Genomic DNA, 26,056 nt, shown 5'->3' on the forward strand with positions numbered 1-26,056 from the left:
GGTTCTGTTTCCTTCTTGTTTGGGGCTACTGCTGCTGCTAAGTCACTTCAGTCGGGTCCAACTCTGTGTGATCCCATAGATGGCAGCCCACCAGGCTCCCCCGTCCCTGGGATTCTCCAGGCAAGAACACTGGAGTGAGTTGCCATTTCCTTCTCCAATGCATGAAAGTGAAAAGTGAAAGTGAAGTCGCTCAGTCGTGTCCGACTCTTAGCGACCCCTTGGACTGCAGCCCACCAGGCTCCTCCACCCATGGGATTTTCCAGGCAAGAGTACCAGAGTGGGTTGCCATTGCCTTCTCCCTATTTGGGGCTAGAGGTTATCAAACAGAACTTTTCTCGGCTTGCATCTCATTGTTTATTTTTTAAAGGAGCAAAAGGGGAAGTGTCGGGAACAACACCCCCACCAGGGCGATTCTCTATGACCACTGAGCCCCAGGGGGAAATTCTGTCTTCTGGGGCAGCCCCACGTGCTCTGCAGGAACCCGGAGTTCCAGGTAGCTGAACATCCGGGCAGCTGAGGCTGACCTCCTCAACCAGGGAGTGGAAGTGTGTGGCCTGCGGTTGGCGCTGAGCTCTATTAGGCAAACGCGTTTAAATGTTACCAACTTTGAGATACAACACCCATACCATACACGTGCAGTTCAGTGGTCCTGAGTACACCCATGGTTGGCACAACCATCACCACCATCCATTTTACCTCCCCAACCCGTGAGCAGTCATTTCCCTCTTCCCCTCCCTGCAACCCCTGGCAACTACAGATCAACTTTCTGCTTCAGTAGATTTGCCTCTTCTGGATGTTTAATATGAATGGAATCAGAAAGTATATGGCCTTCTGTGTCTGGCATCTTTCACTTGGCATCATGTTTGCGAAGTTCATCCCCCGTGAGTCATGGATCGCTGCCTCTGGGTCGGGTCTCCGCTGCGGCAGGATGGCCCTTCGCTGCAGCCTGGGCATCTTCATTCCTGCACCCTGGTCTCTCTCCGGTTGCGTGCTCAGGCTGTCTAGTTGCGCCTCACGGGCTCCAGAGCACGTGGACTCACGAACTGTGGTGCAGGGGCTTAGTTGCCCCTCAGCAAGTGGGATCTTAATTCCCTACCCAGGGATCAAACTTGAGTCCCCTGCCTTGGAAGGCAGATTCTGAACCACCGGACCACTAGGGAAGTTCCGCTTCATTCCTTCTTCCTGCTGAGTGGTGCTTGTTGTATGGCCGAACCACACTCTGATCCATTTCTCAGCTGATGGACCCCTGGATCATTCCCATCTCTCTGTCTTCTGTGAAGCGTCTGGTCATGAACATTCATGGGCAAGGTTTCGTGTGGATGTGCATGCCTGTTCAGTCACGCAGTCGTGTCTGACTCTGCGACCCCATGGACTGTAGCTCCCCAGGCGCCTCTGTCCGTGGGATTTCCCAGGCAAGGATCCTGGGGTGAGTTGCCATTTCCTTCTCCAGGGGATCTTACCAACCCAGGGATCGAACCCATGTCTCTTTCATCTCCTGCGTTGGCAGGTGGATTCTTTGCCACTGCACCACCTGGGAAGCCACACAGGTTTTCAGTTCTCTTGGGGATATACCCAGGCGTGGGCTTCCTGGGTCCTATGGTAACTCTGTGTTTAATCCTTCAAGGAAGCACCAGACTGTTTTCCAATTGGCTGCATCGTTTTTACAATCCCTCCAACAGAGTATGGGGGTTCTCGTGGCTCCATATCCTTGCCAGTGCTTGCTACTGTCTGTCTTTTGGCCCTGAAAGGTGCAGGGGAAGCAGGCCAAAGCTTTCTCTTACTCAGTCAGAAACATCTGAAAGTTGAGAGTCGGCCTAAAGATCTGGATTTCTGACTTCTCTTGAGGACAATGGTTCTCTGGCATGACTGGGGCAAGTTCACCGTGGAAGCTGACTCATGGTCGTCCTTCCAGGTCACCATGGTCCTCACCCAGCCACTTCCCTTGGTGCAAGGCTCATGACTTCTCGGCTCATCTGTATTGCTCGTCTGAGTGCAGCTGAGATTCGCAGAGACAGGGAGTCATCATGCAGCCTTTTTTGGAATCACCTTCCCTCAAGCCAACTGGGAGGTAAACTGCAAATGTGTTTTAAGTCACAGTATTCCGCACTGACGCGTTGTATCCGAATGATGGTCCTGGAAGAATTCTACTATAGAAATATCTGGTTGATGAGCGAATAAACCAATGATACATTTTAAAACAAAAATTGCAGGTTTTTTCTTCCTAATGTTTTCTTTTACAAAAGTGTTCTGTTAAATATCTAACTAATTGTTATTGAAGTTCTATACCAGACTACTTAAGCTCACATTGGGGGTCCTCTACCTTTTAGCACGTTACTCACCCTGTCTGGGTTTTGTCTTCCTCATTTCGGAAATAAGTAAGAAATCGACCCCAAAGTTAGCCCACGTAGAATGTACTCAGTACACTGTTAGGACTGAGAGCTATCATCATCAACACTTCTGTTTTCATCTGTGAAATGGGCCAGGGGCTTCCAGAACAAAGGTGGACAGAGGTGCCATCTCGGGGTGACTCAGGTTCCAGGCTGCAAAGTGAAGCGTTCACAGGAAGGGACACGGTTTCTCTGAGAAATGACAAGGAACCAACTGCTTGATGAGTATGAGAGGAAGTGAGTGAACGGTGGTGAGCAGGGGCTGGAAAATGCACGCTTGCTCGAGTTGCTTAATCTATCCAGTGACAGGGAGGCCCTCTGATCCCTGGGGGAGCCAGGTATGGGTCCTGGGGTCAGGAAGGTGCCCAGTGCACAGAGTGGAGAGGCTGGGGAGTCTGCCCAGTGAGGCAGAAGCCCCAGGCCTGAATGCTGGAGAGCATGGAAGGATCCCACGACCTCCAGCACTGGAGGCCTGGAGCAGTGGTGATGACGCAGGGTATTTGGAAGGAGGCGTGAAGGCTGCCTTGGCCTTTTCTGGCTTAATGCCAGTGTTCCTCCACCTCTCACCTTCCCGAGGCCCTTCTTCCTTCACGTCTAAGGAGAAAGACACTTCTCTGTCAAGCTGGCAATGTGGTGGCTTCCCTGGACCTCAGGAGACTCTCAGGGGCTCATGCTTCTCCTTGAAGTCTCTTTACCTGCTTTGGCTGAATCCTTCCTCTCCACCCCAGTCTCATCTCTTGAGGCTGCCAGTCTCATTCTGCACCTGATTCACACTGGGTATGCCCAGGTTCCTCCTTCCCTTGGTCCAAGTAATAACAACAGGAAGGGTTCCCTTCCTGTGAACCCTTCACCCTGCAGCCTGGAACCTGAGTCACCCCGTGATGGCACTTCCGTTCACCCTGGTTCTGGAAGCCCCCGGCCTGTTTCTCAGATGGAAACAGAAATGATGATGATGATAGCTGCCAGTTCTAACAGTGTCCTGAGCACGTCTTACATGGACTAAGTTTGGGGTAGATTCCTTGCTTATTGTTATTTCCCAAATGAGGAAAGAATAGTGAGTGATAGCCCACGTTTGCTGAGCACTTAGCGTGCTCCTGGCATTGCGCCTGTCACTTTACAGAATAGAACTCGTCTCATTCATCCTTATAACACCCTGGGAAATTGGAGGCCCCATTACCACCCTCAGCTCACAGAGGGGGAAACAGGCCCTGAGAGGCCAAGTCTGAACTCCACGGAGGAACTGGAAGCTGGTCTCCTGCAAGGCCTCCTGCCTGAGCCCTGAGTTCATCTCCAGGCCACAGAATATGTCTGGCAGCCAGGTGAGGACCCAGGAGTCCGGTATCTCTAGCAAGAATGAGTCCCTCTGCGTTATTTAGGAGGCAGGCGAGAAACGTCAAGAGCGACTTAGAAGCAACGATACATCTTGGGATTTAGCACATTGATCCAGTGCTCTTGGCTACGAGGAATTAAAATTCAATCAAAAGAGGCTCAAGGCTTTCCCTGATGACTCAGTGGTAACGACTCCTCCTGCCAACACAAGAGACATGGGTTCAGTCCCTGATCCGGGATGATCCCACGTGCCATAGAGCTACTAAGCCTGTGTGCCACAACTATTGAGCCTGTGATCTAAAGCCTGAGCTCCACAATGAAAGAAGCCACTGAGACGAGAAGCCTGCGCTCCAGAACTAGAGAGTAGTCCCCGCTCTCACCAACTGGAGAAAAGCCCGTGCGGCAACCAAGACCCGGCAGAGCCAAAAATAAACACATACTAAAAAAAAAAAACAGAAAGAATATTAAAAAATGAGAGGCTTCAAAAACAAGGAAATGATTATCTTGTAGCTCGGAAGTTTGGAAGTGATGCGGAATCGGGGATTGGTTAGTGCAGCAGTTTAATAACATCAACAAGGACCCATGTCCTAGACTGGGGCTTTGCCCTCCAGCTGCCTCTCCTCACTGGCTCAAGCCGACTGCAAGCGCCATGGCCTCTCCCCAACCCTAGAGGGACAGAGCCCATTCCTCCCCTTTTTTTCTCCTTTATCTAAGAATGTTCATATATTGGGTTGGTCAAAAAGTTCATTTGAGTTTTCCATAAAATGGTATGGAAAACTTGCACAAACTTTTTGGCCAAGCCAATATAAATTTTTTTAATGTTGGTATCATTGAGAACTCCACATAATGTTGTTTTATCAGTGCTCTTTTTATTTTAGCGAGAGCATTTAACATAACATCTATCCATTATTTTGTCAACAAAGGTATGTCTAGTCAAGGCTATGGTTTTTCCATTGGTCATGTATGGATGTGAGAGTTGGACTATAAAGAAAGCTGAGCACTGAAGAATTGATGCTTTTGAACTGTGGTGTTGGAGAAGACTCTTGAGAGTCCCTTGGATTGCAAGGAGATCCAACCAGTCCATCCTAAAGGAGATCAGTCCTGGGTGTTCATTGGAGGGACTGATGTTGAAGCTGAAACTCCAATACTTTGGCCACCTGATGCGAAGAGCTGACTCATTTGAAAAGACCCTGATGCTGCGAAAGATTGAAGGCAGAAGGAGAAGGGGACAACAGAGGATGTGATGGTTGGATGGCATCACCGACTCAATGAACATGGGTTTGGGTGGACTCCACGAGTTGGTGATGGACAGGGAGACCTGGCGTGCTGTGGTTCATGGGGTCGCAAAGAGTCGGACACGACTGAGCGACTGAACTGAGCTGAGCTATCCTTTTATCAAACTTCTTAGTGTACAACACATGCGGTTAACTATAGACACCCTGAGGTGGAGCAGATCTCAAGAACCGAACTCCTCCTAGACAACCGAAACTTCGCACCTGTTGAATAGCAACTGCCCACATGCGCCTCCCTCCAGACCTGGTCAGCCACCATTCTACTCTGCTTCTACGAGTTCCACCAGTCTAAATGCTTCAGGTAAGTGGACTCTTGCGGCGCTCGTCCTTCTGTGACTCGCTCAGCTCGCTTAGCGTGATGACAGTGGTCCAGCACTCCCACTACTTTGAATTTACCCAAAAGAATTGAAATCAGGATCTCCAAGAGGTATCTGCGCGCCTTCGTTCTTTGCACGGTATTCACGACAGCCAAGATGTGAAAACCACCACACGTCCATTGACAGAGGAATGCGTAAAGGAAATGGGGCATACACACACCATGGGATATTAGTAAACCGTATAACGGAAGGGCCCTCTGTCTTGTGCCAAGTGAAATGCGCCTCTGTCTCTTTCGACAAGAAAGGAAGCCTTTCCCAGAAGCTCCCAGCAGATTTCCGGGCATGTATCATCAACCAGAATCACGTCCCTTGCCCTACCCTGAGTCCCTGAGATGCGGGGATTTCCTGGGCAAAATGAGGGTCTGTTAGGAAGGCTGACATGAGGACTAGCTGGTTATTGCTATCAGCACCTCTTCCTTGAACTACCTGCTTTGTTACACCTGCCTTCATTTCTGTGCTATTCTGACCTCATTCTCCCCTTTCCTCATAAATTCCATAAACTCACAATGTTTCTCCAACAAATCCCCTTCCTGCTTAACTTGGTCCGGTCGGACCCTGACTGAGACGCCTGAATTTCCTCAGTGATCATCAGCACCGTTGTCACGCATTATCGTTGCTGGTACTTACTGAGTGCTTGCTCCGTGTGAAGGCCTATGCGAAGCTCTTTGCCTCCACCAGCGGTTCTCAACCAAGGGTTATTTGCCCCGCAGGGGATGTTTGGCAATGTCCAAAGACACCTGTGATTGTCACAGCACGGGGCAGGGATTGCCACTTACATCTAGTAGGCAGAGAAGTAAGGGAAGCTTTTAATCTAACTTGCCATGGCCTCAAGTGCAAAGGATGAACCAGCCCCAGACGCCAGCAGTCAGCAGGCTGAGAAAGCCCCTCTTAACCAGTTCTGGAGGGAGGGCTCCTCATTACAATTTTTCAGAGAGAAGTTCGGGTTCAGAATGTCCATCACGCCCAGATTGAAGACCCTCCCCTTACACTATCGAGCGGAGAATGGCCGAGAAACATTGCTGTGTGCCCAGCACCACGCTGAGTGGCTGTGGGACCAGAGGCTCAGCCTTAAGCCTCAGGGTTCAAGCCCATTTTCCTTCTTTACTCTGTTTGCCCCCTGCCATGTTCCAAAAGTTGCTTGAGGCAGCTAGAGCCTGGGATCATTATCCAGGAGAGAGAAAACAGACGAATACTATATCAGCTCTGTAAGCAAATATTCAAAGCAGTTCCTCAACAAGGGAATTTCACTTGGGATCATGAAGGGACGGGCAGTGAGATGGCAAGAGATTTATACAGAAGAAAGTTCGTGTATTTCTCAGGAATTCTTACAGCTGTAAGCAATGGAAATCCAATATGAAGTTCATTTTAAAGAGAGAAGTAGAAAGGACTTCCCTGTGGCTCAGTTGGTAAAGTGTCTGCCTACAATGTGGGAGACCTGGGTTCAATCCCTGGGTCAGGAAGATCTCCTGGAGAAGGAAATGGCAACCCACTCCAGGATTCTTGCCTGGGAAATCCCATGGACGGAGGAGCCTGGTGGGCTACAGACCATGGGGTCACAAAGAATCAGACATGACTGAATGACTTCACTCACTCAGAAAGAAAAACAAATTGACTTATATAACTGAGTCAGCTTTGGCCACCTCATGCGAAGAGTTGACTCATTGGAAAAGACTCTGATGCTGGGAGGGATTGGGGGCAGGAGGAGAAGGGGACGACAGAGAATGAGATGGCTGGATGGCATCACTGACTCGATGGACATGAGTCTGAGTGAACTCCGGGAATTGGTGATGGACAGGGAGGCCTGGCGTGCTTCGATTCATGGCGTCACCGAGTCGGATACGACTGAGCAACTGAACTGTGCTGGACTGAGTTCAGGGCTATTCCAGCTTCAGATACGGCTGGATCCAGGCATACCCACGCTGCTTTTAGGACTCAGGCTGGCCCCACCTTGCACCTTGCCCTGTGTTGGCTGTATTTCCAGGCAGTCTTTGCTCTCATGGTGGCTCAGGGGCCATGGCGCCACCAGGCTAAGATCCCACTAGCTCAGCCACTTCAAGCAACAATTTCTTCTCTTCTGTTCCACAGAATTGAGTTCTACTGGCTTTGACTAGATCATGTGCCTACCCCTGAACCAATGGAAGTAGCAGGGACCTGGGAAGCTTTGACTGGCCAGGTCTGGACACCAGTCTACCCCTGGGGCTGGGGCCAGCTCAGCTGATGGAATGGTGCACCCCAGGGGAGACATCAGTGTATTCTCCAGGAGGAGGAGAAATGGGAACTGGGTGGGCCCAGACCACGGGGAATGCAGCATCTTCAGCGGTCCACCCACCAAATCAGGCAAGGACCCGGGTTGAGCCTGGCGTCAAGCCCAGAGATAAATCCGGCGCCTTTCTGCCGTCTGGGAGGAGGGAAAGAGATAAGCAAGTATAATTCAGTGCACCGTGAGGGGCTTCCCTGGTGGCTCAGTGGTAAAGACCCTGCCTGCTTACGTAGGAGACACAGGTTCGATCCCTCATCCGGAGGGATCCCACAGGTCATGGAGCAACTAAGCGCAGTGTGCCACAGCCATCGAGCCCGAGCTCGAGAGCCCCGGAGCCACAGCTACTGAGCCCACCTGCTCCAACAACTGAAGCCCACACGTCCTAGAGGCTGCACTCCGCAACAGGGGAGTCACCACGATGAGCAGCCTGCACACCGCAACTAGAGACAGCCCGTGCAAGGCAGCAACGACCCAGCACAGCCACAAATAAATGAAATTAAAAAGTTATATTTAAAAGGCGCTGTGTGATATGTCCTGGGAGAAAGAAAGAAACAAAGGGCTACAGACATGGGAGGCAAGACCTTTACACTCATCCCTGAGGAGAGAAACAGTACTCAGCTGGCGGGAACAGCTTTGGTAAGGCTGAGGAGGTGGGACGGGACAAGGTGTGTTTGAGGAATCAAGAGTCATCCGCTTGGTTTCCACATAGGGGACGAAGCTGCAGAAGTCAGGGTAGATGGGTTAACCCAGCTGAAGCTTTTGGACTTTATCCAGGTGACAGGGGGAGCCATTGATGGTTCTAGAGCAGAGACGTGATCCAGAGTTGTGCTTTCTTTTTTATTTTTAATATTTATTCATTTGGCTGTGCCAGGTCTTAGTTGCAGCGTGCAGGACCTTCGCTGCATCATGTGAGATTTTTCTGTTGCGGCACACGGATCCCCTGGAGAAGGAAATGGCAACCCACTCCACTATTCTTGCCTGGAGAAGTCCATGGACAAAGGAGCCTGGTGGGCTATAGCCACAGGGTCACAAAGAGTCAGACATGAATGAGTGACTCTCTCTCACACACTCACATGCACACACATGGTCTCTCTAGTTGTGGCACACAGGCTCCGGAGCACACAGGCTCAGTTTTCCAAGGCATAAAGTGAAAGTCGCTCAGTTGTGTCTGACTCTTTGTGACCCCACGGACTATACAGTCCATGGGATTCTCGAGGCCAGAATACTGGAATGGGTAGCCTTTCCCTTCTCCAGGGGATCTTCCCAACCCAGGGATTGAACCCAGGTCTCCCCCATTGGAGGCAGATTCTTTACCACAAGAGAAGCCCAAGAATACTGGAGTGGATAGCGTACCCCGTCTGCAGCAGATCTTCCCAACCCAGGAATCGAACCAGGGTCTCCTGCATTGCAGGCAAGACTTTACCAGCTGAGCCACCAGGGAAGCTCTGATGCATGTGGGGTCTTAATTCACCCACTAGGGATCGAACCTGGGTCCCCTGCACTGCAAGGCAGATTCTTAACCACGGCACCACCTGGGGAGTTCCAGAGTTGTGCTTTCTGAAGATGAACTGTGAGGTAGAAGGGCTGCAGCACAGAAAGGCCAGGAGGAACCTTGGGTGGCTGTCTCAATTGTCCTGGTGCAGATACAGGGCACTGGGGCGGGACAAAGGCCTCGGAGAGGTGGTAGGCCATGGCTTTCCTCACTCATCTGCCCACAAAACTCCTCAACTCAGTCATGTTCCCTAAACCTACAGCAGTATCTGCTCCCACCTCCTGGGAACGGAAAACGGTCCCTCCAGCCTCCCGGTTACTTGGACCAGAAAGCCTAGAGCTGACCTGCTAGCCTCTCTTTGCTCTGTGACCCTTACAGCCCCCGGCAGGCAGTGCCATTGGCTCTGACTTTCGAAATACACACTGAATGCCACTTCTCACCACCCCTGTGCCGGTCACCTTGGGTGGTGTTACCCCCCCCGCCCCCATCTGCACCCTGTCTCTCCCACCCCACCCCCGTGTATTCTCTCAGAGCAGCCTGACGGATCCTTCAAAAAGACAAAGCCCCTTTTGTTACAGGAATTGAAAGGCACTTCCGGCACTGTCCTGCCAGGAGCCCTCCAGTGGGACTTCATCGCCCCAGAAGGAAACCCAAAATTCCCTGGCCTGGAGGCCCTGTACCCTTTGACCCCGTGACCCCTTTGACCTCCCTCAGCTCTCCCCGGCTCACTCAGCTCCAGCCCCACCACCCTCTGCTGCGTTCTGCAAACATTCTGTACTTGAGGCCTTTTCACGATCCCCAGGGAAGACGGCACGTAGTAGGGTGCTTAGCAGACGAGGGGGTATGAATGGAGAACCGTGAGACAGAGGCCTGAACCCTGATGGGGCCTGAGGATAGGATGGGGGCCCGTGGGTGGACCCCAAGCTGTCTAGTTAGGCTGAGCAGGGCCCCAGCTGGTCCCCGAGGAAGGGACCGTGGCCACCCCGGACAGCCCCCCACACACCCTGCTTCTATTGACCCGCGTGGCACCTACCGCGTGCCCCGGGCCAGGAGTCAGGACAAACGAGGAAGGCAAGGCAGGAACGGGCCTGGTCCCCTCTCTAGCTCCTGGCCCTCCTCAGGACACAGGGACGCTGAGTGCAGGTGGCAGGGGGCTGGACACAACGATCTTGAGAGGTCACTATGTCACCCGTTTGGTCTTGGCGGTCTCCCTTCATTCTTGCCTCGACAGACTGAAAGATGACGAAGCCATCTCTTCGACAAAGCCTGTGGACTTGACAAATATTTGCCCAGCAGCTCCTTGTGCCAGGAGCGCTGGCAGGGGACATTTTCACTGCAGCTGCCAGCTGGCTTACCCCGCTTCCCCGAGAACCAGAGGGCTCTGCTTGGTGTTACCCAGAGGGGGACAGGGGTCCTGGGAAGTGGGGTGGTGGGGCTCCAATACTCGGGGATGTTCACCAGCGCCCGGTACCCTCAGGAGCCAACCCGCCATGAGCCATGGATACTAAAGACAGAAAATATCCGGACTTCCTTGGTGGTCCACTGCAGAGGGCACAAGTTTGCTCCTTGGTCGGGGAACTGGGATCCCACAAGCTGTGTGGTGTGGCAAAAAAAAATAGACAGGAACTACTGGGTTCAGCAGATCAGATGTGCAGGACAAATGGCAGAAAAGAGACTGGGACCCTAATTCCTAGGTGGGCAGCCTGGGTTTCTGTGCTTCCAAACAGCCATGTCCAAGCCCATTCCCAAGTTAACAATTACAGCTACACTCATGTTCCACCCATGTGCCGCGCACTAGTCCAGTATCTCATACCAATTACCTGGCTTCATTCATTCGACAAAAGTTCACTGAGCACCAACAGTGTTCTGGTCATTAGTAATGACCCAAACACCCGAACCTCCTGCTTTCCTGGAAATGATACTCCAGGTGCCATGACAAATTAACATAAATGTTCTGTGTGCAGCTTCCCTGGTGGCTCAGGTGGTAATGAACTGTCTGCCGTGCAGGAGACCTGGGTTTGATCCCTGGGTCGGGGAGATCCCCTGGAGAAGGAAATGGCAACCCAACTCCAGTATTCTTGCCTGGAGAATTCCATGGAGTCAAGGAGCCTGGCGGGTCACAGTCCGTGGGGTCGCAAAGAGTCGGACGTAACTGAGTGACTAACACACTTTCATGTGTATTAGGAGGTGATAAGTAGCTTGGAGAAAAACTAAGTAGAGAGGGATCCTGTGATGGGGAGGGTCATCAGTGGCATCACACTTTACAGGTGAGTACTGTCATTACCCGCATTTTGCAGATGAGGAAACTGGGACCCAGAGGGGCTGTGTGACTTGCCCAAGGTCACACAGCTCTTAAGTGTCAGAGATAGGATTTGAACCCAAGCCCGGTAGCTCCAGAGTCCTGGTTCCTGAGATGATGAGGAGCCTAGTCCCCTGTCTTTAGCACAGGCACCCGCATAGCCATGGGACAGGAAGGGACTCAGGGAGGAAAAGCCGCCAAGACCAGCTCCCAGATGTGCAGCTTTGGAAGGCAGTTCTCCTGCCTGGGCCTCAGTTTCCACTTCTGCAAAATGGGAAGCTGCAATTCTTTTAAAAAAAATTAATTTATGTTTTATTGAAGGATAATTGCTGTTTTCTGTCAAACCTCAGCATGAATCAGCCATAGGTATACATGTATCCCCTCCCTTTCGAAACTCCCTCCCATCTTCCTCCCCATCCTGCCCCTCTAGGTTGATCCAGAGCCCCTGTTTGAGTTTCCTGAGACCTACAGCAAATTCCCATTGGCTGTTTATTTTACATATGGTGATGTGAGTTTCCATGTTCCTCTCTCCATACATCTCGCCCTCTCCTCCCCTCTCCCCATGTCCATAAGTCTATTCTCGATGTCTGTTTCTCCACTGCTGCCCTGTAAATAAATCCTTCAGTTCCATTGGAGCTGCAGTTCTTGCCTAGAGTGAGGGCACACCAGGGTGACCCCCAGCAGCTTTCATACTTGCCCTGCAATCTATCCTCTACCAGGGGCACCTCCATAATAGACCTCGTCACTCCCCGGCACGAACACCCTGATGGCTCCACCGCACTAGGAACAAAGTTCCGGCTCCAGCCCCTGCTGCGGTGCTCTCCGCTCGCTCCCCCTGCTGCGGCGCCCTGGCCGCCCGCTGCTTCCGCCCATCCGCCCATCCCCTACTGCAGGCCTGCTTCCGACTCTTCGCCTGCACCCCCTTTGCCTGGAACCCCGTTCTGCACAGATGGGCAAACACACAGGACTCGGCCCTCACCTGAAAGCCAGAGCTCTGCTGTCCCCTTGGCGTCGAGATGCCAGAGACACCCAGATGGAGACGGAGACACTGACAGAGGAGGGCAGCCTCTCTCGACACCCTGGAACACACACCAGATACATGGCGCCAGAGACACATCTGGAGGCAGATACTCACCCCGCTGCAGACACACCCAGGAAGGCACGCTGGGCCGCGGTAGATGCAGGGAGCCGCAAGCCTGCTCAGACACAGCGCCCCAGCGTGCAAGGCATGCCTGTGCACACTCAGCGACAGTGTCAGACACACGTGCCCCTCTGTGCACACACTCACACTCCAGCAGCACACACTCACACACACAGGTACGGGCGCACACCTCCCTCAGGCGCCCGGAACAGCCCTGTGCCAAGTGTCCTGGGCCGGGGACCGTCCGCAGCCAGCCCTGGCGGGAAGGTGTCCCCGAGAACAATGGCGCCCCTCCCCTCCCGCCACGCAGACACAAGGAGCCATTGTCAGGCCGCCGCACACGACGGGCAGACTCTCCACAGCCTCCCAGCGGCTGCTGCACCCGAGCGTGGGGGCGGAAGGCTGGCGGCTCCCCAGGCCCACCTGCTTCCATCCGCCCACCCCAGACCCCGCCTCCTCCAGAGCCTCCAGCCTGGTCCTACAGACCCCAAGGGGCCTAATCCTCCGGCCCACCTCTCCTGTGGGTCTCATTAACCCTCCTCAGGGGGGAGTCAGGGTTACCAGGGGCAGGGTTTGGTGGTCCAAATTGTGGAAGGTAGATTGAACACCCATGCTGTGTGACCCCGGGTGAGTCACTCCACCTCTCTGAGCTCCACTGCCTCATCCATAAGGATAATGCCACCAGCTACCTCATAGGGTTGGGAGGATAGCAAATGGAGTCAGAGCATACAAAATGCCAAGGCAGGGGGTGCAGCCTAGGATCCGGGAGGCCTGGGCTCCAGTGCCAGCCCTGTGGCTTCCTGGCTACAAGGCCTTGGGCGATCAGTATTCCCTTCAGACCTTAGCCTTCTCACCATGGAGTGGGGGTGATCACTGTCCCTCCTGCTGAGCTGGGGTCCACTCCAGCTGGGGGTGGGTCTGGCACACAGTAGGCACCCAATCAGTGCTGGCCATGATCCATTATCTTACATGGACGAGGGCTCCTTTATTCATTGGTACCTTCCTTTCATTTGTTTGACAATATTTCCTGTGGACCTACTATGTGCCATGACTGGTGCTGAGCACAGCCTGAGGTTGCTCCTAAGCTTGCTGGGCCACAGTGGGCCTCGTAGATGTTTATTGACTGCCTGAATGAAAACTGTGGTGTCGGAGAAGACTCTTAAGAATCTCTTGGACAGCAAGGAGATCCAATCAGTCCATCCTAAAGGAAATCAATCCTGAGTGTTCATTGGAATGACTGATGCTGAAGCTGAAACTCCAATACTTAGGCCACCTGGTGTGAAGAACTGACTCATTTGAAAAGACCCTGATGCTGGGAAAGATTCAGGGCCAGAGGATTAGGGGGACAACAGAGGACAGGATGGTTGGATGGCATCACCGACTCAATGAACATGAGTTTGAGTAAGCTCCAGGAGTTGGTGAAGGACAGGGAAGCCTGGCGTGCTGCAGTTCATAGGGTCACAAAGAGTCAGACATGACTGAGTGACTGAACTGACTCAATGAAAGAATGAAAGAAGGCAATTCAGTGCCCATCATGCCCTCCAGGCACCCCAAGGACACCAGCTCAGAGTGGTCGGGTGGCCTGGGTCTGCCTCTTAGAGGCTTGTGACATCCAGCCAGGATCCTTTGTTGGTAAAGTGGCAACTGGACTACTGACCCCAGCCCCAGAAGTGAGGCTAAGGTGACAGGCAGTGCGGAAAGGAGAGGAGCTGTCACTCAGGGAGCAGCTACCATCTGGGGTCACCCTGCTGGGGGCACCCTGATCTTTTCAGGACCTGCTCCTTCTCATCCTTAGGTCTCTGTGCAAACAGAACCTCCCCTAGGCAGCCGCATACCCACCTGCTGATCCCCGCTGCCGCACTCTGATCAGTTTCATCAGAAAACTTTCAGCACCACCTGACTTCAGGTGATGTGTTCCTTGGCTCGTTCAGTTTACTATTTCCCACTAAACCAGGGTTTCTCAGTCTTGGCACTCTGGACATTTGAGGTCAAATCATTCTTTGCTGTGAAGCGGTGTCCTGGGCATGCCATGATTGGTTTAGCAGCACCCCTGGCCTCTCTCCACTGATGGCAGTAGCATCCCCTCCCCCCACCCACATTTGTTATGACACCACAAATGCCTCAAACATTGCCAAGCGTCCCTGGGTGACATAATAGTACCCAGCTGAGAGCTGCTGTCTGCAGTAATGAGCTCAAGGTGGGCAGGGATCCTTAACTAGTCAGTTTCCTGCTCTATGCCCCAGAGTGTACAGTAAGTATTCAATACATTCTTATTGGGTGAATCTTAAAGAGATATATCGCAAAGACATGCTCTTCTTTTTCTCAGAATGCTTTTCCACACCTTTGTCTGGTGAACTCCTACTCATACTTCAAGGCCCTGGTAGGCAATGTGTATGAGAAAAGTGGGCTGAGCAGGGACAGGGAGGAAGAAGAGAATATCTGCTATGTGCTGCTCTGAAAGGGGAACCATGACCCCCTCCAGCTTCCCCACACCCTGCAGGAAAGCGGACCCTGCACAGCCTGAGATTCCTGTTTCTTAAGAGAAGTCAGAAAAATGGATTTTAAATTAACTCTCCTGGTATCTTGAATGTTGGTAACTGATTCACATTTTTAAAAATTACATCAAGGGCCAAACCAAACATATTCCTGGGCTGGATAGGGCCTGTGGGTGGCAGCAAGGTTTGCCCTGAGGGGTTTAGGGGTCTGGCCACGTCTGGGTACCCTGAAGGGTCAGAAGACAGTTCTTGCTTGTGTCTCACTTGCATCTGCTTTGTTGTAGTAGTGTGGAAGGAGGTCCTCATAGGGCAAGGCAGCTCTGACGAGCAGAAGTGAAACCGCCAGCAGAAGACGGGGTTCACAGGCAATTGCTCAGCCCACCCTAGGCCGGCTACAGGCCCAGTTCAACCCAGAGCCCAGGGTGGAGGTCCAGGTGGGGGGGGGGTCACATCCTGGGGCCTGTGCCAAGCCAGCCTGTGGCTCTGAAATTTCCACACGGTGGGCCTAGTGTTAGAGCTGTTCACCCCAGATTCCTCGGCCTCTCTAAGAAATAAAAACAGGGAAACAAAGGCGGGGGCGGGGCCTCACTGAGAGCTTGGCCTGTAGTCTCATGGGCAGGCACGGGGGAGTAGGAGGTGGACTTCTCTGGAAAGTCCCTCTGCTTCGGGAACTGGCTGGGTGCCGGGGAGAGAAGACACCCGGAGGCTCAGAGTCTCTGAGGCTCCAGCCGTATCCAACAGCTCCTCTGACATCTGCCCTTCCTGGGACAGAACTTTCCAGAAACGGAAAATTGAAAAAGCCCCTCTCTGCAAACCCTGGGCCCCCTTGATGGGAACTAGGGGGCTACAAGGCAAGGGCATGAACCCCAGGCCCAGGGCTCAATGTCCCTTGAAGCCGCAGCCAGCTTCGCCTGTGCCCACAGCCCTTTCGGGGGTCTAAAGAGCCCCCCAGCCATTTCCCTCAGCCAGGCCCAGGTCACAGCAGACCCTGTCACCACCGTCCAGGAAGCTGCAGCCCCTAGACCACACCTCAGAGTCCCCCCCAGGGAGTGGGCCTGGCTTCTCCAGTGTGGGTTCTGCATCTACAACAGGCATCCTTTTGTGATGGGAAGTCAAGCATGTGGCACGTGATTGGTGCTGGGAAGGGAGAAAAGGAAGTAACGCTTTACTGAGCAAGGACTCTGCTAGTCGGAACCGTCTCTACACTCAGTCTTCAGCCTCACCACATAACCCTGCCTGGGTGCAGTCAACAAACATTTGGTGAGCAACTGCTGTGAGCTGGGCCCTGAGGGTGTAAAACAGAATAACACAGAATTGAGCTCTGCCCCCTTGGAGCATATAGTCTGGAGAACAGGGATTAATAAAGTCCCCAAATCATGTCAAGCAGTGGAGGGACATTAACACAGGGCAAAGGGGTACCCTGGTGGCTCAGACAGTAATGAATCTGCCTATAATACAGGAGACCTGGCTTCAATCCCTGGGTTGGGAAGATCCCTTGAAGAAGGAAATGGCACCCCACTCCAGTACTCTTGCTGGAGAATTCCATGGACAGAGGAGTCTGGTGGTCCACGGGGTCCCAAAGAGTTGAACATGACTGAGCAACTAACACTTTCGAAGGGTTAAACAGTAATGAGGAGCAACTTAAAAGGTCAGAGCTGCCTCCTGAAGGCATTTCAATAGAGACCCCAATAGGGTAAGGAGAGGTATCTGGAGGAAGGATCTTGTAGGCAGAGGAAACAGTGAGTAAAAAGGTCCTGGGGCAGGAGTGTATTTAGCCTATCAGCAGAACACAAGTTGCCCAGTGTGGTTGGAGGGGAGGGAAGGAGAGAAAATAGAAGAAGATGAGCTTGTAAGGGGAGCAAAGGGGCAGTTAGGCAAGCCCTGGGAGCCACAGGAAGACTGGCTTCTGCCAAGTGAGGTGGGAGCCACGTGAGGATTCCGAGCAGAGGAGGGTCATGACTCGACTTCCTATTATTCTCCCCGTGTTAGAGATGAGGAAACTGAGGTTCAGAGAGGTGGCCCAAGGTCACACAGCCAGTGAACATCCCTGGTGGAATTTGAACCGGCATCCGTGTGACTCTCTGTCTTTCCATTTCCTGACAGTTCCTGGTTTGGGGGAACCTTCCAAGGTGGCACAGTGGTAAAGAACCTGCCTACAGTGCAGGAGACACGGGTTCAATCCCCGGGTCAGGAAGATCCCCTGGAGGAGGGCATGGCAACCCACTCCAGTCCTCTTGCCTGGAGAGTCCCGTGGGCACAGGAGCCTGGCGGGGTACAGTCCATGGGGGCGCAAAGCGTCGGACACAACTGAGCATGCTCCTCCGCCTATGGGTCTGATGCAAGTCAGGAGGCCAGATCGGGGCAGAGAAGGGACTTAGAGCTGCTGTTTACAACTCCTTGCTCTGCCCAGCGCCATACCTCCTCATTCAGGCCCTCTCCCTCACCCCCACCATCCTCCAACTGCCCGGGCCGTGGATGAGCTCCTAACCTTTCAGACCATCCCCTCCCCGGTACAGACCGGCTTTCCAGTAACGGACCAGAGGGGCCATTCGAAAGACCCAGCACGCGTGGCGGGGCGGCAGCTGAGGACCTGGAGCGCCTGGGGCCGCTGTAGCTCTGCCTCTACCATGCAGAGTGGCCAGGCAAGTCCCCAGCCTCCAAAGTCAGGCTTGTTTCGAGGACAATCACTTTCTTTTTCTTGTAAAAAGAAGAGAAATGGTCAGCCCTTCAGTTTCACTCTGAGCCTGTCGATGTCTTTCCAGTAACTGCAGGGCAGGGGGCTGGGCCACTGCCTGGAGGCGGCCTGTGGACGCGTGGGGCACTGTGGTTGATGCCACCTGGCCCCCCTTGCATCACCCTACTCCCCACACCCCTCCCGCCTCCTCCAATAATTGCGGTCTTCGGCTTCCCTTTAACACCAAACACAAAACTCTGCTGGAGGTAAGGCAGAAGGGAATCTGTGTGAGTCTCTGAATTGTGGTTGAGTAGAGATATTCTTAGGCGCCTGCTTGCAAGGGTGGTGAACTTTTGGTGCTAAAAGCAGAATTGCTTTTCAGTAAATGTTATTACTCAAAAGGAAGTTGTCACCGCCACCGCCACCCTGAGCCTGCTCCAACTGCCACACTCTCTGTCAGGCCCAAGGCGGTGAGGCGGGGGGGGTCTCTGCATAGCTCCCCAGGACCCCACCAAGCCCCCACGGGAAGCTCTGGCCATCTCAGCTGACCCCGGCCAGCTAAAGCTGACAGGCAAATGCCCACAGGCTGCCCTGGCATCATACCTCAAGGTACCAACTCTTTGCTTACTCAGCATTTACGGCTCTGAGCTTGAGTCTCGGAGGAGCTGAGCCCGAGCTGAGGGCGGGGCTGAAGGAACAGCTATCAGTTGATTGCTTCTTCAAGAACTGTAGTCCATCTGGGCAACTCACCCTTCTTAATCCTTGTATCCTCTTCTCTAAAACGGGGAGGGGGTGATGATGCCCCAAAGCAAAGAGCTAAGCATCCCAACTGGTTATGGTAGATGTTTAATAAATAAAAAGAAAGTGAAGTGAAGTCGGTCAGTCGTGTCCGACTCTTTGCGACCCCATGGACTGTAGCCTATCAGGCTGCTCCATCCATGGGATTTTCCAGGCAAGAGTGCTGGAGTGGATTGCCATTCCCTTCTCCAGGAGATCTTCCTGATCCAGGAATTGAACCCGGGTCTCCTGCATTGCAGGCAGACGCTTTACCGTCTGAGCCACCAGGGAAGCCCTTAGTAAATAAGGTTATTATTAATAGTCAAAATGACACTAAATTGAAATCAGACTAGGGCTCAGCTCCACCATAACCTTGGACAAGTCCATTCCTCTCTCAGCCTTAGTTTTCTCCTGCATAAAGTAGAAATAGTAATAATGCCTATTGTGCAAGATTGTTGGGAGACTTTGATGAGCTGGAGCATGTAAGTCATGAGGCACACAGTAGGTAGGCAGTCAGCATTCCTTCCATCCCTTCTCTTTGGTGCCTCAGAGAGGCTAACCCCTGGGCTCGTGGTCCCCTGGAGCGGCCCAGCCCACGGAAACCGCCTGTGTTCTTCCTTCACTGAGAAAGGTCCTTGAGAGTGTGCTCCAGAGCCCAGAGGGCAGACAAGAACCAATCAGACCAACCTCAGGGCAGCCATTTAGTACACAGCCCTTAGTGAGAAAGGAGTCAAAACAAACCTCTGATGGGGGGGTCACCATCCCAACCTAGGGAGCCAGCCGAGGATGCCCTAAGGTCTGATCACCCACCTGTCACGGCCCTGAAGTGACTAGGAATTTACAGAGCAGCAGGCGTGCTGGGCGCTGGGCCCTGTGTGAATCTCGAGTCACCTCTTGGAGTCTCTACCAAGCCCTCGAGGCAGGGCCTCCCGCTGCTCAGCCACTTGCAGGGGTGGAAACCAAGGCTCAGGTCGGTGAGAGGACTGCTTGGCTGAGATTTGAACCCAGCCGGTGCCCTCAGCAAACCACACACTCAACCACTGCACGACATCCGCTGTTTGAGATTCTGATAGCGCCTCCATGTTACCGAAGAGACAGTTACGTTCAGAAGCGGCTAGGCAGAAAACAATTGTATCTGTATTCTCTGTCAAATTTCTTACGTTGAGAGTGGTGTAGATTCAGGGGCAGTCTTAGGAAACAGAGATTCCTACTTACCCTCTCCTCCATTTCCCCCATGACAACATCTTTTAAACGACGGCACAGCCAGATTGCTGACACCGATCCAGCCGAGATGCAGAACGTCTCCTTCCCCGTAAAGACCCTTCCCACTCTTCTTCCACAGCCCCAGCCACCTCCCACCCCCAACTCTGTCCTTTCTCCTGGCCACCACTAATCTCGTTTCCATTTCTACAACTGTATGAGTGTAAGAATACTATGTAAACGGATTTCCATGGTGGTACCGTGGATAAGAATCTGCCTGCCAATGCAGGAGACACCAGTTCAATCCCTGGTCTGGGAAGATCCCACATGGCATGGAGTAACTGAGCCTCCCACCACAGATACTGTGCCCACGTTCTCACGTTCTGCCGCTATTGAAGCCCCTGAGCCCAGAGCCTGCGCCCTGCAACAGGAGAGACTACCGCGCAAGACGCCTGCCTCCTGCAACTAGAGAGCAACCCCCACTCACCACAACTAGAGAAAGCCCAAGCACAAGGGAGACCCAGCACAACTAAAACAAATACATAATTTTTAAAAAGAATACAATATAAATATTCCTAAAGAAAATCAATCCTGAACACTCATTGGAAGGACTGATGCTGAAGCTGACACTCCAATACTTTGGCCACCTGATGTGAAGAACTGACTCCTTGGAAAAGACCCTAATGCTGGAAAAGATTGAAGGCAGGAGGAGAAGGGGACAACAGAGGATGAGATGGTTGGATGGTATCACTGACTTGATGGACACGAGTTTGAGCAAACTCCGGGAGTAAGCCTGGCATGCTGCAATTCCATGGGGTCGCAAAGAGTCGGACACAACTGAGCAACCAAGCAACAAGGTAAAGGGAATCATATGGTTTGTAACCCTTTGGGACTGACTTATTATTTTTTTTACTCACATAATTCCCTAGAGATTCATCCAAACTGTTGCACGTGTCAATATTTTGTTCCTTTCTATGCTGAGTAGAATTCCAAGGTATGGATACACCAGTTTCTTTAACTGTTCATTATTGCGTCTGGGTTACTTCCATGCTTTGCCTATTGTAAGTCAAACTGCTACGAACATGTGTGTACAGGTTTCTCCATATTCAGGAGTACAATTGCTAGATCATCTGGTAGTTTTTAAGGCATTGCCTAACTGTTTTCCAGAATACTGTGCCATTTTACATTCCCACTAGGAATGCGTGAGTGATCCAGGTTCTCCAGGCTTCGCCAGCATTTAGTGTTCCCACCACTTTTCACTTTAGTCATTTGGATGGGTGGGTAGTAATACCTCATTGTGGTCTTAATTTGCATTTCCCTAATGGCCAGTGACGTTAAACATCATTTCATGTGTTTATTTGCATCTGTGAATCCTATTCCATAAAATGTCTGTTCCTGTCTTTTGTCATTTTCTAATTGGATTTCTTTTTCATGGCTGAGTTCTGAGTGTTCTTGATACATTCTCAATACTAGTCCTTTGCCAGATACATGGTTTTCAAATATTTTCTCCCGGTCTGTAGCTTGTCTTTTCATCCTCTTTGACAGAGCAAAAAAAAAATTTAGTTTTGATGAGGTACGATGTATCAATTTTTTCATCTTAGGAATTGTGTTTTTGGTGTTCAGGTGTAACAATTCTTTGCCTGGCTCTAGATCCTGAAAATCAATTTTCTCCTATTTTAAAAGAAATAAATGTTTTATAGTTTCATGTTTTAGTTTAAGTCCATGACCCATTTAATCTTTGTTATAAGGTGTGAGATTTGGGTCAAAGTCAAAGATCTTTTCTTTTTGCCTATGGATGTCCAGTTGCTCCCACACTATTTACAGTAAGTCCCCTACATACGAACCTTCAAGCTGTGAACTTTCAAAGATGAGAACGTGCGTTTCATCAGTATCAGGTGTGAGTGACACTGCAGCTTGCCCCCCATCTCCTGTTGCTGATGGTCCTTCATGTCAACCATCCCCGTCCTCCCCTCCCTCCTCCACAGTAACTCTTCTTGCCCTTGATACCAGCCCCTGTATGCCAGCTGTTGTACTCTGCTGCTGCTGCTGCTGCTGCTAAGTCACTTCAGTCATGTCCGACTCTGTGCGACCCCAGAGACGGCAGCCCACCAGGCTCCCCCGTCCCTGGGATTCTCCAGGCAAGAACAGTGGAGTGGGTTGCCATTTCCTTCTCCAATGCATGAAAGTGAAAAGTGAAAGTGAAGTCGCTCACTCGTGTCTGACTCTTAGTGACCCCATGGACTGCAGCCCACCAGGCTCCTCCGTCCATGGGATTTTCCAGGCAAGAGGACTGCAGTGGGCTGCCATTGCCTTCTCCGACTACTGTACTTTTTAAGGTACTACACTGTGAGATTAAAAATGTTTTCTGTATTTTTGTGTGTTTTTAAAAATGTATTATTAAAAAATGGTGTGCTGCAGTCCATGGGGTCACGAAAAGTTGGACACAACAGAGCGACCGAACTGAATTGATTATTTGTGTGAAAAGAATTATAAACCTGTGAAGGATAGTACTGTAGAAACAATTGTGTTAGTTGGGTACCTAGGCTGACGTTGTTGGACTTAAGAAACTGGACTTACAAACGTTCTCGGAACGGAACTCAGTCATACGTAGGGGACTTACTGTATTAGAAAGGTTGTCCTACTGAATTGCTTTCATAGTTTTATCACAAATCAGCTGGAGAGGTTTGTGTGGGTCTAAGTCCTTTCTTTACTCCGTGGATGATATGTCTCTTCCTCTGCAAACACTACTCTCTCCTGTGTGGTAAACTTTAATATGGGGGAGAATGATTCCTCCCACTTTGTAGAAAATTGTATATTGTGTTTTATCTCTTTGATAAATGGGGTGGCCAAGCTCTGTTCCTCAATTCACTTTTTAAAAATAGACTATTGACACAGACATGGCTGAGGCTCCACAGAGATGTGTGTGCCTCCTCTGAAGTGTGCAGCTGTAGACAAGGAGCTGCCCCGCCAGGGGACTGCATTTCCCGATTGCCTTCGTGTCTGGGTGGAACCGCGTGACTAGTTCTGGACCGAGAAGCGTGGCAGGGCAGGGTGGAGAGAGGGTACATATGTACATCACTCGGCTGACGGGTTCCTTCTCCGCCGTCTCTCTCTCGCTGGATCTTGATCCCCAGGGTGACTTTGAACACGGCAGAGCCTCCAGCAGTTGGGATACCTAAGTGACCGTGTGAATCAGGGGTCCTCCTCCCCATGACCATCCCAACAAACAAAAACAGCAGCATAAATGAAGTACTTGCAGCACTGTTAAATTTTAAAGGTTAAAGTAAAACAATAAAACTTGTAAAATGTCCATCCATGTACAATTTACAACCGTTTCCCACAGCTCTGGCATATTCACAGTTTGGGAGATATATATCCTAACCCTGTTTTAGAAGTCAGTCCACATTCCTTCTACAGCTAGAAAAACAGAGGCCCAGAGAGGGAAGGGGTTTGCCTAAGGTCACAGAGCAAATCCAGGGCTGAGCCCAAGTAATTCCACTTGATATACATAACTGATTTCCATGAACCTTTGATTCCTTCTCTTAAAGGTTGGACAAGTCTGAGCATGTGTCATCCGAGGCTCCAAGTGGACGATTATAAAAACAAATCATAATTAATAATTCCTTAGGAGGCAGGTCAGAGAGCTTCCGGGGCAGGGTGGCGCCTCTGAGGGCTGATTTGGAGGAGAAGTAATTTTAAGACTTCCCGCCTTTCATCGGGGGATGGGGAAGCAATTTAAAATAAGCCTAATAAACATGACCCATGCAGTGCGACCCGTAGAATGACGCTCTCGCCTCCAGAAGCCGCTTTGGCCTTTGTGATGTGGGATTTGTCTGTGTGCTGAGGTTAAAAGAAGAAGGGTGGGAAAAAGGCCATGAGGGATTTATTGGGGAAAAACAACATCAGCAACAATAATTTCTTGCAGAACTGAGTGGGTCAATGCCTGTGGGTTGCTGAACTGGTGGGTCAAAGGGCATCAGAAAGAGCAACTTTGGAGGACGCAGGAGGAGAGAGGGCAAGCGCTCTGGGGTCAGGTTCACAGACCCTGGTTCAAGCCTGATCGGCTGCTGAACAGCCGTGAGTCCTCAGCCACGGACTTCTCCACCCTGTGCCTCAGTTTTCCCGTCTACGAAATGGGGAGTACAACAGAACCTCCCACCAACGGCTACCTGGGACTAAAGTGAGGCAATGCGCGTGAAGCTTCCAGCACAATGCCTCTCACACAGTAGGCCCTCAACTCGTGCATACCCGCATTCCATCATTGCTGGGTAAGTGAGTCCTGACGTCAGTTCAGGACATCGAACCGAGGCACTCATACTGCGGTGCTCCACGGTTCTGCACCCGGGCTTCACATTATTACAATATCGGTTTCCGGGACCCACCCCAGAGATCCTGCCGCAGGGGCTCCTCGGGCAGGAGGGAGAACCGCCCCCCGTGGGACAGCACGGTCTCACGCACACCGTGCAGGATCGACCGTCAGTCTGCTTTTCCCCTTCCGCCCGGCGCTGGCCCGTCTCTCGGCTCTAGCCATGCGGCTGCGTGTGTGCCTAGTCCGTTGCCTCTCATTTCTGATTTCTGCATCCTCCCTACTTCTTGAGCCCTTTCTTCTAGCACAGACTCCGGGTTGCTCCTCCCTCCCCTCTCCACATTCGTGTCTGACTCTGTGATGAACTTTCTCCATGAGCACCCCTGAAGTGGGGGAAATGTCTCTGAGGCTCCCTATTATCATTGAAGTTTAACCTAGTAGCTCCAGTGACTGAAATCGGAATCTCCAAGGTGGGGTCTCAGACCTTGAAGTTTTCTAAATGCTCTCCAGGAGTGATTCTGAGAAGGAATAACACAGATGGAGACTCACTTGCTTACCAAAATCTCCAGAATCAAAATACCAAACATCTCGGAAAGAAGAAATGTCAGTGAGTTAAAAATGGAATTTCAATTCCTTTGCCAGTTTACCGAGGGCCCATAACAGCCAGGTCCTGGGGACACAGAGATGGTGACCAGAGTTAGCTTCAGTGCCAAGAGACTGGCACTCAGGACTTCACGACAGCAAACAGCACGTTCTACATCCCAAGATGTGGTCCCTGCCCTTAAGTTGTTCACTCCCTAGTGGGACAAGCAAAGGTTTTAAAGGGTAATTACAACCCTCTGTGATAAAGGCTAATATTAGATATGCATACAAGGAATGAGGTGAAGTAATTGATTGATTTAAGAGGGTTAGGGAAATCTCCCTTGGGAGAGTGAAGGATGGGTTTTAAAGGATGAATAGGAGTCTGCTAGAAAAAGATCAGGAACCAATAAACACTTGTAGGAAATGCTGTTGGTGCCCAGCCCAATCCCCTATATGACCACTCCTGCTTGCTGCAAATACCTGTTTTCTCTCTCTACTTGAGAACTTTGGTCTGGCTGTGGGCATGTGCATAGCCAAAAGTTCCAGAAAGTTGATGCCCTGGAATGAGCCCTCAGCTGACCACTGATGGGGAGTTGGCGGGTACGCTGCTGGTTTCCTCTCCCCTTGGCTGGAAAAAGTCTGGAGCCTATGCTCTACACCGGCTCCCTGAGTGGGTTTGAGATCCACTCGGACGTTGCTGGCCTGATAACCACGTGTTTTCTTTGCTCCCTTCCCTGTCTTGCTCATCCACCCTGCTATGGGGACTTCCCAGAATCACTTTCCAAATATACTCCTTGAACTTGAATCCTGTCTCAGAGTCTGTTTCTGGAAGAACTCAGACCAGGAAGGACACCATCCTCGGTGCAAGAGACCGCACGGGCAAAGGCAGAGGCTGGAAGGCACGTGGTTCGTGCAGATGAGTCCCAACACCTACTGCACAGGGCGCCGTACAGAGAGGAGGTCGAGCAGTCTCGTGGATGGATCTCAACTGCCATGCTAGGATCCGGCTTCTTCCCACTTTTTCTGCTCAGGAAGTGGGGCCCACTGAGGGAAGTGAGCTGTTTAGATTCCTCAGTGGTGCGCTGGTGAGGCTGGTGAGCTAAGGGTGCCAGGCTCTCCATCACTGCGTCCACGATCCACTGGCTTTGGGGTTCATTTGAACATGATTCAAGTCTGACCTGGACAAAGACAGGAAGAAACTGGCCAAAGGCCACTGTCTTTGGTTAGCAGAGACAGCCCAGCTGGGTAATGACTGCCCATCCAGTTTGGCTTTCAACAGGGCACACTATCTCTCTGGGCCTGAGTTTCCCCTTCTGTGCCATGGGTACTCTGATGGCACCACCCTCATGGGACCACTGCAGCACCATGTGAGGCTCCCTTCTTTTGCCCCTCTGCCCTGTGGGGGCAACTCTGAGGGACAAGAGGAAACGTCGTCCTGAGCTGTC

The sequence above is a fragment of the Oryx dammah genome, unplaced genomic scaffold (genome assembly GCF_014754425.2).
Source record: "Oryx dammah isolate SB20612 unplaced genomic scaffold, SCBI_Odam_1.1 HiC_scaffold_10, whole genome shotgun sequence".
In the NCBI taxonomy this organism is placed as follows: Eukaryota; Metazoa; Chordata; class Mammalia; order Artiodactyla; family Bovidae; genus Oryx; species Oryx dammah.